This window comes from Lycorma delicatula, chromosome 1 (genome assembly GCF_047948215.1).
Source record: "Lycorma delicatula isolate Av1 chromosome 1, ASM4794821v1, whole genome shotgun sequence".
In the NCBI taxonomy this organism is placed as follows: Eukaryota; Metazoa; Arthropoda; class Insecta; order Hemiptera; family Fulgoridae; genus Lycorma; species Lycorma delicatula.
Window position 1 is genome coordinate 244249925 of NC_134455.1, and position 10949 is coordinate 244260873.

Here is a 10949-nt window from a genome sequence, read left to right on the forward strand (position 1 = left end):
ATTATATAGCTGGTGAAACCCATTATGGGCCCCTATCACTGTCCACTTCTGGATTGTCATAATTATAATTAATTAAACATGAAGGGTGTAAAATTTAAATTGAATCTATTTGAATTTTTGCTGATAGCTTTATTGTTGCTTTGATTTTTGATCTAGAATTTGTATTTATACTTATTTCAAAACAGCAGAATTGAAATTTAATTTTCTTGATATTCTATTAAATGTAACCTGCAACATATGGACTTGCATTATTGTATAGCAGGACGATGCCATCGGTCAGCCACCCACGTCGCCGATTTTGAATGGGGTGCTGTAACTTAGATACAGTTTTGCAGTACACGTCTGTATTTATAGTCATTTCACATGACATGAAATCAATCAGCTATTCCAAACCAATCCCAAAAGCCTGTGGCCATCAGTTTGCATCCAGATGGCTGTAGCTTGACCTTTGTTGGTCTGCTTGGTGATTGAGGATGATGCCATTCACTTGACTGCCGTTTTCTCTCTGACGTGTAATACGAAATGCATGTTTCATCACCAGTAATAGATGAATTAAGGAACTTATCACCTTTTTCTGCATAGCACATCAAAAATTCCATTGTAGATCTTAATCGGATTTTCTTCTGACATTCCATTAAGACATGCAGCACCTGATGTGCACAAACCTTTCTGAAGCCTAAATGTCCATTAACAATGCGACCGATAGCAGCTCTTGAAACATCAGGAAAAAGAAGGGCCAGGTTGGAAATTGTTAAGCAACGATCTTTTCTGATTTCATCATCAACGCGTTTCAACAAGTCCTCTGTGATTGTCGAGGGCCTCCCCAAACATTCATCATGCACATTAATTCTGTTATTTCTAAACCTTTCATACAATTTTCAAACATTTCTTTCATTCATTACATTATCACCGTACACAGCAACTAACTGCCTATGAATTTCAGTCGGCTTAAAGTTTTGATGGTTTAAAAAACGTTCACACATTTCACAGTTGGCAGCAACATAGATTTTTCTATTCATTTTATTATGTAATAATTTAACATTTAGTCAAAGATACTACAACATGACAACTTACAGATAACAATGCAGTGTGTACATTACTAGAGTGGCCATGAACGACATGGTGCGATTTAATTTCTCAAAACTATGTTTGACATTTACATAAACAATATGACTTCATTAACTTACATATATATACAGAGTCATTCACGGGAACTGGATGTTTTTAAAATAATCATAAAAAATTGAATATTTACTTTAAAAAAGTTTTATTGGTACTGAAACGCTTGTTAAATCAAAGCATTTGTTACTTACTCATGAATGAAAAATTATGTCCGGCAAGTGATGTCCATTTTGGGCAATACATTGTTGTAGCCTTTCACGGTAACTGGCCTCAATTCTTTGCAGCATGTCTACATCAATCTGGGTGACGGGATGACGAATTGCGATCTTTAGGTCCTCCAATGTACGCGATTTCAGAAACCTTCACAGAAAAAAATCACAACTACTCAAGTCGGGAGACCGAGGGGGCCAAGGAATGTCGCCAAATCTGGAAACGATCCGTCCTGGAAACAAGTTACGGAGAACAGCTATCGTTGCCCTCACTGTGTGCACTGTAGTTCCATCCTGCTGGAATAACAAATTTTGAAAATCGATTCCCTGGTTTCGTAACTTAGGGATGAAAAACATATTCAACATCGCAATGTAACGATCAACTGTTACAGTTACGGCAGCGTCATTTTCTTCAAACAAATATGGTCCAATAACACAGACCTTTCCTATTGCACACCAGACAGTCACCTTTGGGCTATGAAGTGGTCTCTCGTGAAGCTGATGTGGGTTTCTTTCTGCCCAATACCGGCAATTCTGTTTGTTGACAAAGCCATTTAGATCAAAATGGGCTTCGTCACTCATTAACAATAACAAATTTTCATTTTCTTCAAAAATGGTAAGCATTTGTCGACAAAATTGTAATCGCTGCGTGAAATCTTGCTTGTTTAACTGCTGCACGACGGCTATCTTGTAAGGATGGAAATGCAGGTCTGTATGCAGAATTCGTCTTACCGTACTTGTGCTCATTTGAAGCGCTGCTGAATGCCTCTGAATAGAGCGGCGTGGGCTTCTGACAATGGCTTCCCTTACTCGTTCGATGTTCTCCGGAGTGCTAGCAGTTCGTCGGGGACCCGGTGGTTTTTTCTTCAATATTGAACCACTTGTTCGAAGGTTGTTTACCCATCGCAATATTGTGTTACGAGAAGAGACACTTGCATTACGATGAATACTAAACTGACGGCGGAAATCTTGCTGAACAGCAGTTACAGATTCGTCATTTCGCACAAAACTGTCATATGCGTACAGGCGTTGGTCTAGCGTCCACGGCTCCATCTCAACGACTAAACTGTAAATGCTATGAACAAAGGAAACGTCAGGCACCAGCCACGTGTCCCTCCCACCATGAACACCCGAGTACAACCCACTTCAAAAACATCCAGTTCTCGTGATTGACTATATATATATTAATTATTAATTTTTTGAAAATTCAAATAATTCATCATTACAGCCACTGTGCTAATTAAATTCAAAAAATAACTCAACCACCAAAGTACAGTAACAGAAAAACCAAAAAAAAAGTAATACCAATAGTCGACGTTTGCATGATCTCGCTTCATCAATCTGTACACAATTCTGAAATTTCATCAACAAATAACAAAAAAGAAATAAAAATTAAAAAATTTATAAAACACTCCCAACAACCAGAAAATTTATAATAACACAACTGCACTGCCATTACTGGGATGATGTAAAAGAATCCCGCTTGTTTTTGCTAAACAAGCAAAAACTATTAAAATTCTGTAAATTGCATCTGAAGCTTTTATACACAAAATTAAATTTAATAAGATGTTTGGAATGAAAAATAATACCTAAATATGCAATTATTAATATAAGAAACCCCAATAGTTGTTTACCTGTTAAGAAGACAAAAGAATTATGTGAAAAATTTAGAATAAAACAAGAAATTAAACAAGCTTACAAGAAAAAGGGTAATTGTTAATGCATTATACTAAATACTTAAAATTGGCATTTACAGTTTATTTATACAAAAGAGATTAAATTGATTTTGTATAAGAGAAACAAAGAGAAATTAAATAAAACTTTTGTTAAAAAAAAAATAAATCCAAAAATTATAATAAGTATCACAATGCAATACAAGATTTGTATAATAAACCTAATTTTCACAAAATAATTTTAATAGATATTAAAAACAAAAAACAGTACTAAATAACATCTTTAAGAACTTTTCTAATATATTTTTTTGTAATAAAGGAAAATTTATAATTTCAAATTTAAATGATTATAACATGTATAATATAATACAAAATATAATATTGAAAGAATAGATTATTTTAAATAAGAAATATTTAATTGGCTTTAATATAAAAAAAAAACAAATGATAAAATTTGAGGTAGTTAATTTGACTATATTATAGCATATTTTATAGCTAAAATTCTTAAGAGTAAAAATGAATCTTGAATGTAAAAATATGGTTGGTATAAAAAGCCATAAATAATTTAAATTCTATTAAAGCTAACTCTGATACTAAAATGGTAAGTTACGATATCACGAACATGTACTCTAATATACTAGTTGATAAAACAATAGAAATAATGAAAAATAATTTAAAGGAAACCACAGAATATACTAATGCATTGATCACAATTATAAATAATATGAGAACAACTCGAAAACAGGATTACCAATGGGATCACCTACATCTGCAATATGTCTTGAGATTTTTATACAAAATGTTGCTAGTATTATAGAGTTAATGGTATGTTGAGTATACACAAAGTACTATTATGGATATGATATTTTGGTTATTTATAATGGAAATTTTAAATTATATAAACAGTAAAATACATTTCAGTTATTGAAATTGAAATATACATAAACAGTATTACATCAGTTTATAGAAAACCCACAACTATTTGACATGTAAATTCTAATCACTCATGGTCTCTGAGAATTAATAAGTATAAAAGCCTTAATTTTAAAGCTATATATTTTACAAAAAATAAACTCTATAAAGAAATAGATGAAATAAAACAAAGAATAGTAGTTTAATGGTCTTGATGATAGAATTATAGAAAAAGTATATAAAAAATAAAGTACCATGATAGTTTTACAAGAAAATAATACAGAGATTAGTAATAGTTTATGTACATGATAAAAATAAACATAATAAAGCATATAAGTCAAATATAACCGTTTAAAATGTTTAAGGAATAACTAATAAAAATGATTAAGAAGACAGGGGAATATATAAAAGTAAATGTAATGAATGTATTAAATTTTATATTGGTAAAACTAACAGATCTTTTAAAAAAAAGGTTAATGGAACATTACAATGCTTACAGAAACAGAAAGGTGTGTATGTCTAATATAGCTGACCATTTGTTGGAATGTAAACATAGTAGTACTGATAGTAAAAATCATTGAGAAATTTTGGAAATTTGAAATAGCAATAAAAAAATGATATACTTGAAAAGTATTATATTTATAAATTTAAACAAAAGTATGAAATGAACCAACAGATGTTTTAATTAGACATAGTGGGTTGTAGCAGTAAGCAGCAATCTTTATGAACATAGATGTGTTATTAAAAATTTTGTGGTTGTTAAGAGTTTATGTTTTCTAAATTTTTATTGAAATTGTAGAATTGTGTACCGGTTAATGATGCGAGATCCTGCAAAAGTTGAATTGGTATTGGTTTTTTTTTTTTTTTTTTTAGGTTTTTTTGTTACTGTATTTTGGTGATCGAGTTATTTTTTGTATATATGTAAGTAATTTCTTCTTAAACGATTAAAAAAGGGCACCCTAGAAACAATTATACCATATATTCAGCCTAATTAGGAGTCTGATGCTATTGGGTTCAAATTGACAGAATCGCTTATTTGGATTCATATAGAAAACCCAGCAAAAAAGGTAAACTTATTCATTAGTTTGTATTATTTAAAATTCAGAAATTTATTTTCCTGGTTTCATGTTATTGAATGAATAATTAAACATTTTTTTTAAATTTTATGAAAAGTTATTACAAAGGTGAAAAATCTTTTTAGTAAAAGATTTATTTATGTATCATTTTAGGTGAAATGTTTTTGCATTATCAATTTAAAATTCTTCTGCAACTTCTAATGGATATTATCGTACAACAAATTTAAGTTGGAAATAGAATTTTGCATGTACCATTTTAAATACATTTTTACCTTAAGATATTTATGTTGATAATTTAGATTAACTGGCCCTGTTGGATCCAAAAGTAAATTATGTTTATTGGAACAATATTTAGAGATTTATATAATCACATGAAAGCTGCACTACTTTTTGTCAGTAAATATTATATTTTTCATATTGTATCAATATTTTCAAGTTCACTGTCGCTGCCAATTATAAAAATTAAAAATAGAATAGTATTTATATTTAATTAATAGATTTACTGCTATTTAATATTATTATTAAATTAAATAGTTATTAAAGTAGTACTAAAATGAAATTCTAATAATGGAAGTAGTGAAATGAAAAATGGAATTATAAATTAGAAGTATTAAATAAAATAGGAATAGAGTTCATTATCAGAAGCAGGTTTGTCTAGAAACCATCAAAGTGCTAAATTTATTTATATAAACACATAGTAAGTACTTAAAAGTAAAATACTGCCTTTTAAAGGGATTTATATGTACCATTTGGCTGGTTCTGTGATAGGGTTATAATATGTATGGTTAAGTTATTTACTGATGTTGAAAATATGAAATGTTGTAATAGATTGATTATGTATTTAATATATTATATTATTATATTCATAATATAAAATTAAATGATTATACACTAATGATGAATTATATAATATTCTGTCATATTAATTTTCCTTACTTTCAAGAACTTACTGTATGAAAAATGAAAAGTAAAAAAATAATCTTTCTAATTCTTTTTAAATACTTTTAGAAGTTGATACCAAATAAGAGTTGGTTAATTCAAGGTAATTTGTTTTTAATTTTCCAGACTTCTAAACTTGCTGTTTAAAAGTAATTGTGAAAGAATTAACGGGTAAGTGTCAACATATATAATAAGCTTTTGTTTAATAAAATTTCTTTTTTTCAGGATATTAATAAATTTCTTTCAGCTACATCTGAAATGTAATATTAATCAAATTATTAAGATTATAATTCAAAAGTGATTATGAATGATTAAATATATTAATTATGCATCAAATGAAAAAGAAAGTGAATAAGTTTTTTATTCAGGTTACTAAGTTTTTTCAGATACATCTGCAATTAATATAAAATAAAAACAAATTGTTATTCAAAATTGTATGTAATGATTAAATATGCTAATCTTGAGAGCAGTAAAAGCAATTATGATGCAATATGTTATATGAGAGTTTTGAGGGAGAGAATGATACATATAAACAAAATTTTGTGCATATGTTTCATCGACTGAGAGAAAGCCTTCCATAGGGTTAAAAGGGATAAACTAATGAAAATGTTGAAATATAGAGAATTGGATTGTAGGGATAACTTTATTATGGAATTACGCACATAATAAATGGTACAGGTTCTAAAATAATTTGAATACTAGATAGTGGATACCAGTGTTCTTTGGTGGTTGGGTATCAATTAACCACACATCTCAGGAATGGTCGAACTGAGACTGTGCAAAACTACCCTTCATTTACACTCATACATATCATCCTCATTCATCCTCTGAAGTATTATCTAAACGGTAGTAACCGGAGGCTAAACAGGAAAAAGAGAGAGGTTCTAAAAGAAGAAATAGAAGCAGTTAAGGTGGGAAGAGCAGTTAGACAGTGATGTTGCATGTCACCAATAATTTTTAATATTTATGGAGACTAACTCATTGTGGAAGCTTTGCAAAACTTACAGGATGGTGATTATGAGGTAGGAGGAGAAGAAATAGACAATTATATATGCAGATGACCAAGTAATAATGGCTACAACTGAAGAGAAACTGCAACAAATAATGGGTAGAATAAGTAAGATAGGAGAAAATATGCCATGAGAATAAACACTGATAAATCCAAAGTAATGAGAATATCAAGGGAATACATGGCAACAAAAATTTTTATTCAGGTGAAATAATCGGAATAGGTTGTTAGAAATAGAACTGCGAGTTGTAAAAGGGCTTTCAGCAAGGTTATAAATCTGCTTATAACAAAATGTATACCTATTAATCTGAGAGATTTGTAAGATGTGTGAAAAGTTCTGAAATGTGGCTATGAAGGAAATGCTAGGTATTAACTGGCAAGAGAAAGTAATTAATAATCAGGTCTTGACAAATATATATGTGAGTATGATGAGGGCAATACAAAGAAAGAATGTTAATGGTTAGGCCACATCCTAAGTCATGATTGTATTCAAAAAGACTAATTGAAGGAAAATTGCTGGAGTGAGGGAAGGAGGATATGAATGTTGGATGCTTTGAATGAGAGACATGTATACTATAATTTAAAAGAATAAGCTTAGAATGTTCATCATGGAAAATGCTGTTTCTTGATATGATATACAGTTTCATGAATGTAATAAAAAAACAAATATTATATTTTTAAATTAAAATTCAAAAGTTATTGTGAAAGATTCAGTAAACTAATTCTGAAAGCAATAAAAAATGATAAAAACTAAGGATGATTGTGGATGGTCTTACTGAGTGATAATGTCTATTAAAGCAACATACTAACATACAACTTGTGTACGTCGTATTTCTTCAATTCATTGTTTATGTACGACGTACATAAAATGTAATTTTACAACGTTTTATATATATATATATATATATATATGTTCGTTTTCATATTAATTTTTTCCACATGGTGTTTTTTTTATTAATTAAAAAATACCTGTTTTTTATATGCAGATGGAGAGCATATAGAACATTTAAAATTCGGTTAATGACATTTAAAATTTTTGAGAAGTACGTAATTTGTCTTGTAATTGTAACGCATTTTTATTATGAAATATATTTATTTGAAATGGGTCATATTTTATGATACAAGCTCCATATTTTACTACACCCTCAGTTATTTGTTTTATATTATCCGAACTTTATCTTCCCCTATCGGTTTTATCCTCTACTACATCACGCTATCAAATTCATTAAACTTTGGTCGTCTTAATTTTGGGCACAGAGATATAGAGCTCTACAAGTTTCTACTGTAAATTTCTCATCCTTTATACTTTGTAAATTTTCATCTTCGTCCTGTAACACCGCGTTTATTTCTTTTCTTTTTGCTTTTCTTATAGTAGTCGAATGTTTTTCGACCTCAACGCGCTGACCGTTTACACAAATATTAAGAATTTGCTTTCTAATTATTATATTTGGTTATAATACACCAACAAATTTATCTAATACTTGAATACTTTACTTGTTATTATCCCGCTACTTTGCAATTTCACTACCGAAACACCAACACATTTTATTAAATTTTCAGAAAAATTAGTTTCTGCTTTTTTGTAACGTTTGAATAAAAAATTCTGAATAATTTTTTGTCTTGTAGCTATATATTCGTGCCGTTAAATATAATTTGTTATAGATTATTACGTAATAGACGGTTTAATCACATTTTATTAATATTTTTAAAGTGGCTGTCTGGTCTGTGTATGTATGTTTTGACGTGATTGATTTACTGGTGGGAAGATCTGTAGAGTCTACATCTATCTTGGTCATAAATGCAGATTTTTATAGTTAGCTATAGAAATTTTTCTATAGTTTTGCTTTATTGTAATAGCATATTATATATTATGCTATTATAATATAGTTATGCTATGGTTATATAATTTCTATAGTTATGTGAAGGGACAGCGTCGAAACGCCATCCCCAAACTCAAAAATTGTACACCCGGAGTTTCATCTCACGGAATATACGACGGGCGTGGCCCCGGATGCTGCCTTGATGATCGCAGCACCCGGTGTGAGTTAGAGACCCAAAAAGACGCATTTTACAACGAAAATTTTCATTCAACCCTAGAAAAACTACTTAATTTACATTCGAGAAGTTACAATCTAAGATTTAAAAATCATTAGCTTATCAATAGAAATTTAGCTAAATTATTAAATTGCTATTAAAAATTATATTAATTATTGAAATTTGACATTTAAACCACTAAAATTAAGTAAATTTACTAATATATGTTAAAATAATTTACTCCTTTAAGTAAAATGTAGTTGTGTTATTCTTTGCTAGAGAAACGATAGTACATAGTTTAACGACAGTACATTGTATAGAAAAATCTGCCCGACCTTGTTTCAGTTAAATCAAGTCGTAATAATAATTTTGATGAAATAAAACTACATATCATCGCAGAAATAGATTTTCTTAATGAATACAAATTTTTTCGATAAATATGGGATAATCTTTGTAATTTCACGTTTTTTAATTTGAAAATGTGAAATTTTGATCCTCTAACCCGTTCACGAATCGCGTCGCTAGATAGCAGTTCTTGACAATGATAAAACGTTTACGCTACGTTTTACGTAGCGTTTACTTGAAATGTAAAATTTAAAAGAAAAATTTTTAAAGAGATTATACTAGTTTTATTAAAAAAGGAATAAATAAAACAGAAATAAATTGGTTGAATCTTTATTCTACAGTTAGAACTATTTGGTGGCACTGGGGTCATGATCTTTCGAAAAATTGTATTTTTGGAATATAAAAAAATTGAATACCCGGAATATATGTTACGTGAAAATACATATTTCTGCAAAAAAAAAAAAATGAAAAACAGAAATAAATTGGTAAAAATTTTTATTCTACAGTTAGAACGTACTATTAACTAACATTAAAACTACTTAACTTACATTCGAGAAGTTACAAAATTGCTATTAAAAAATATATTAATTATTGAAATTTGACATTTAAACCACTAAAATTAAGTAAATTTACTAATATATGTTAAAATAATTTACTCCTTTAAGTAAAATGTTGTTGTATTATTCTTTGCTAGAGAAACGACAGTACATTGTAAAGAAAAATCTGCCAAACTTTTTTCAGTTTAAAACTGTTTTAAATTAATCAAGTCGTAATTATAATTTTGATGAAATAAAACTACATATCATCGCAGAATTAGATTTTCTTAATGAATACAAGTGTTTTCGATAAATATGGGATAATCTTTGTAATTTCACATTTTTTAATTTGAAAACGTGAAATTTTGATCCTCTACCCGTTTACGAATCGCGTCGCTAGATAGCAGTTCTTGATAGTGCTAGGCAGCGTATACTTGAAATATAAAATTTAAAAGAAATTTAAAGGAAAATTTTAATTGGATTACACTAGTTTTATTAAAAAAGGAATAAATAAAACAGAAATAAATTGGTAAAATTTTATTCTACAGTTAGATCTATTTGGTAGCACTGGGGTCGTGATATTTCGAAAAATTGTATTTATGATCCGATTTAGCTCATATTAGGAATACATATAAGTTACGTGAAAATACATATTTCTGCAAAAAAAAATGAAATAAGATTTTTATTCATGAAGATCGAGTGCTTTATTTGAAGAGAATTTTGAAGTTGTCTTGAATAAGAAAAGCTTGTCTTTGAAGAGTTTACCTTTATCTTGTGAGCCAAAAGATCCACAAAAATTAAATTTTACGGTTTAAGAGCTTATTTTTTCAATTTTATTCTTGTAAGCTGTAGTTTTTTGTACCAGGAAAATATGTAAGGATACTGGAAATGTGTGTTTAAAGAATACCTTGTTTTGGCAGTTTTCGCAACACTGCAATTCATATCTTCATTCAGGGATTAAAGCCAGTCGCAGTTGTTTTCTGAGGCAGTTGTCGATAGGATTTCGGCCAGACAAGAATGGAACCCGGATGACTTCTTGTCAGTACTACAGAAAGGATGTACTAGACTCAGACCTAGACCTGACCGGACTAGAA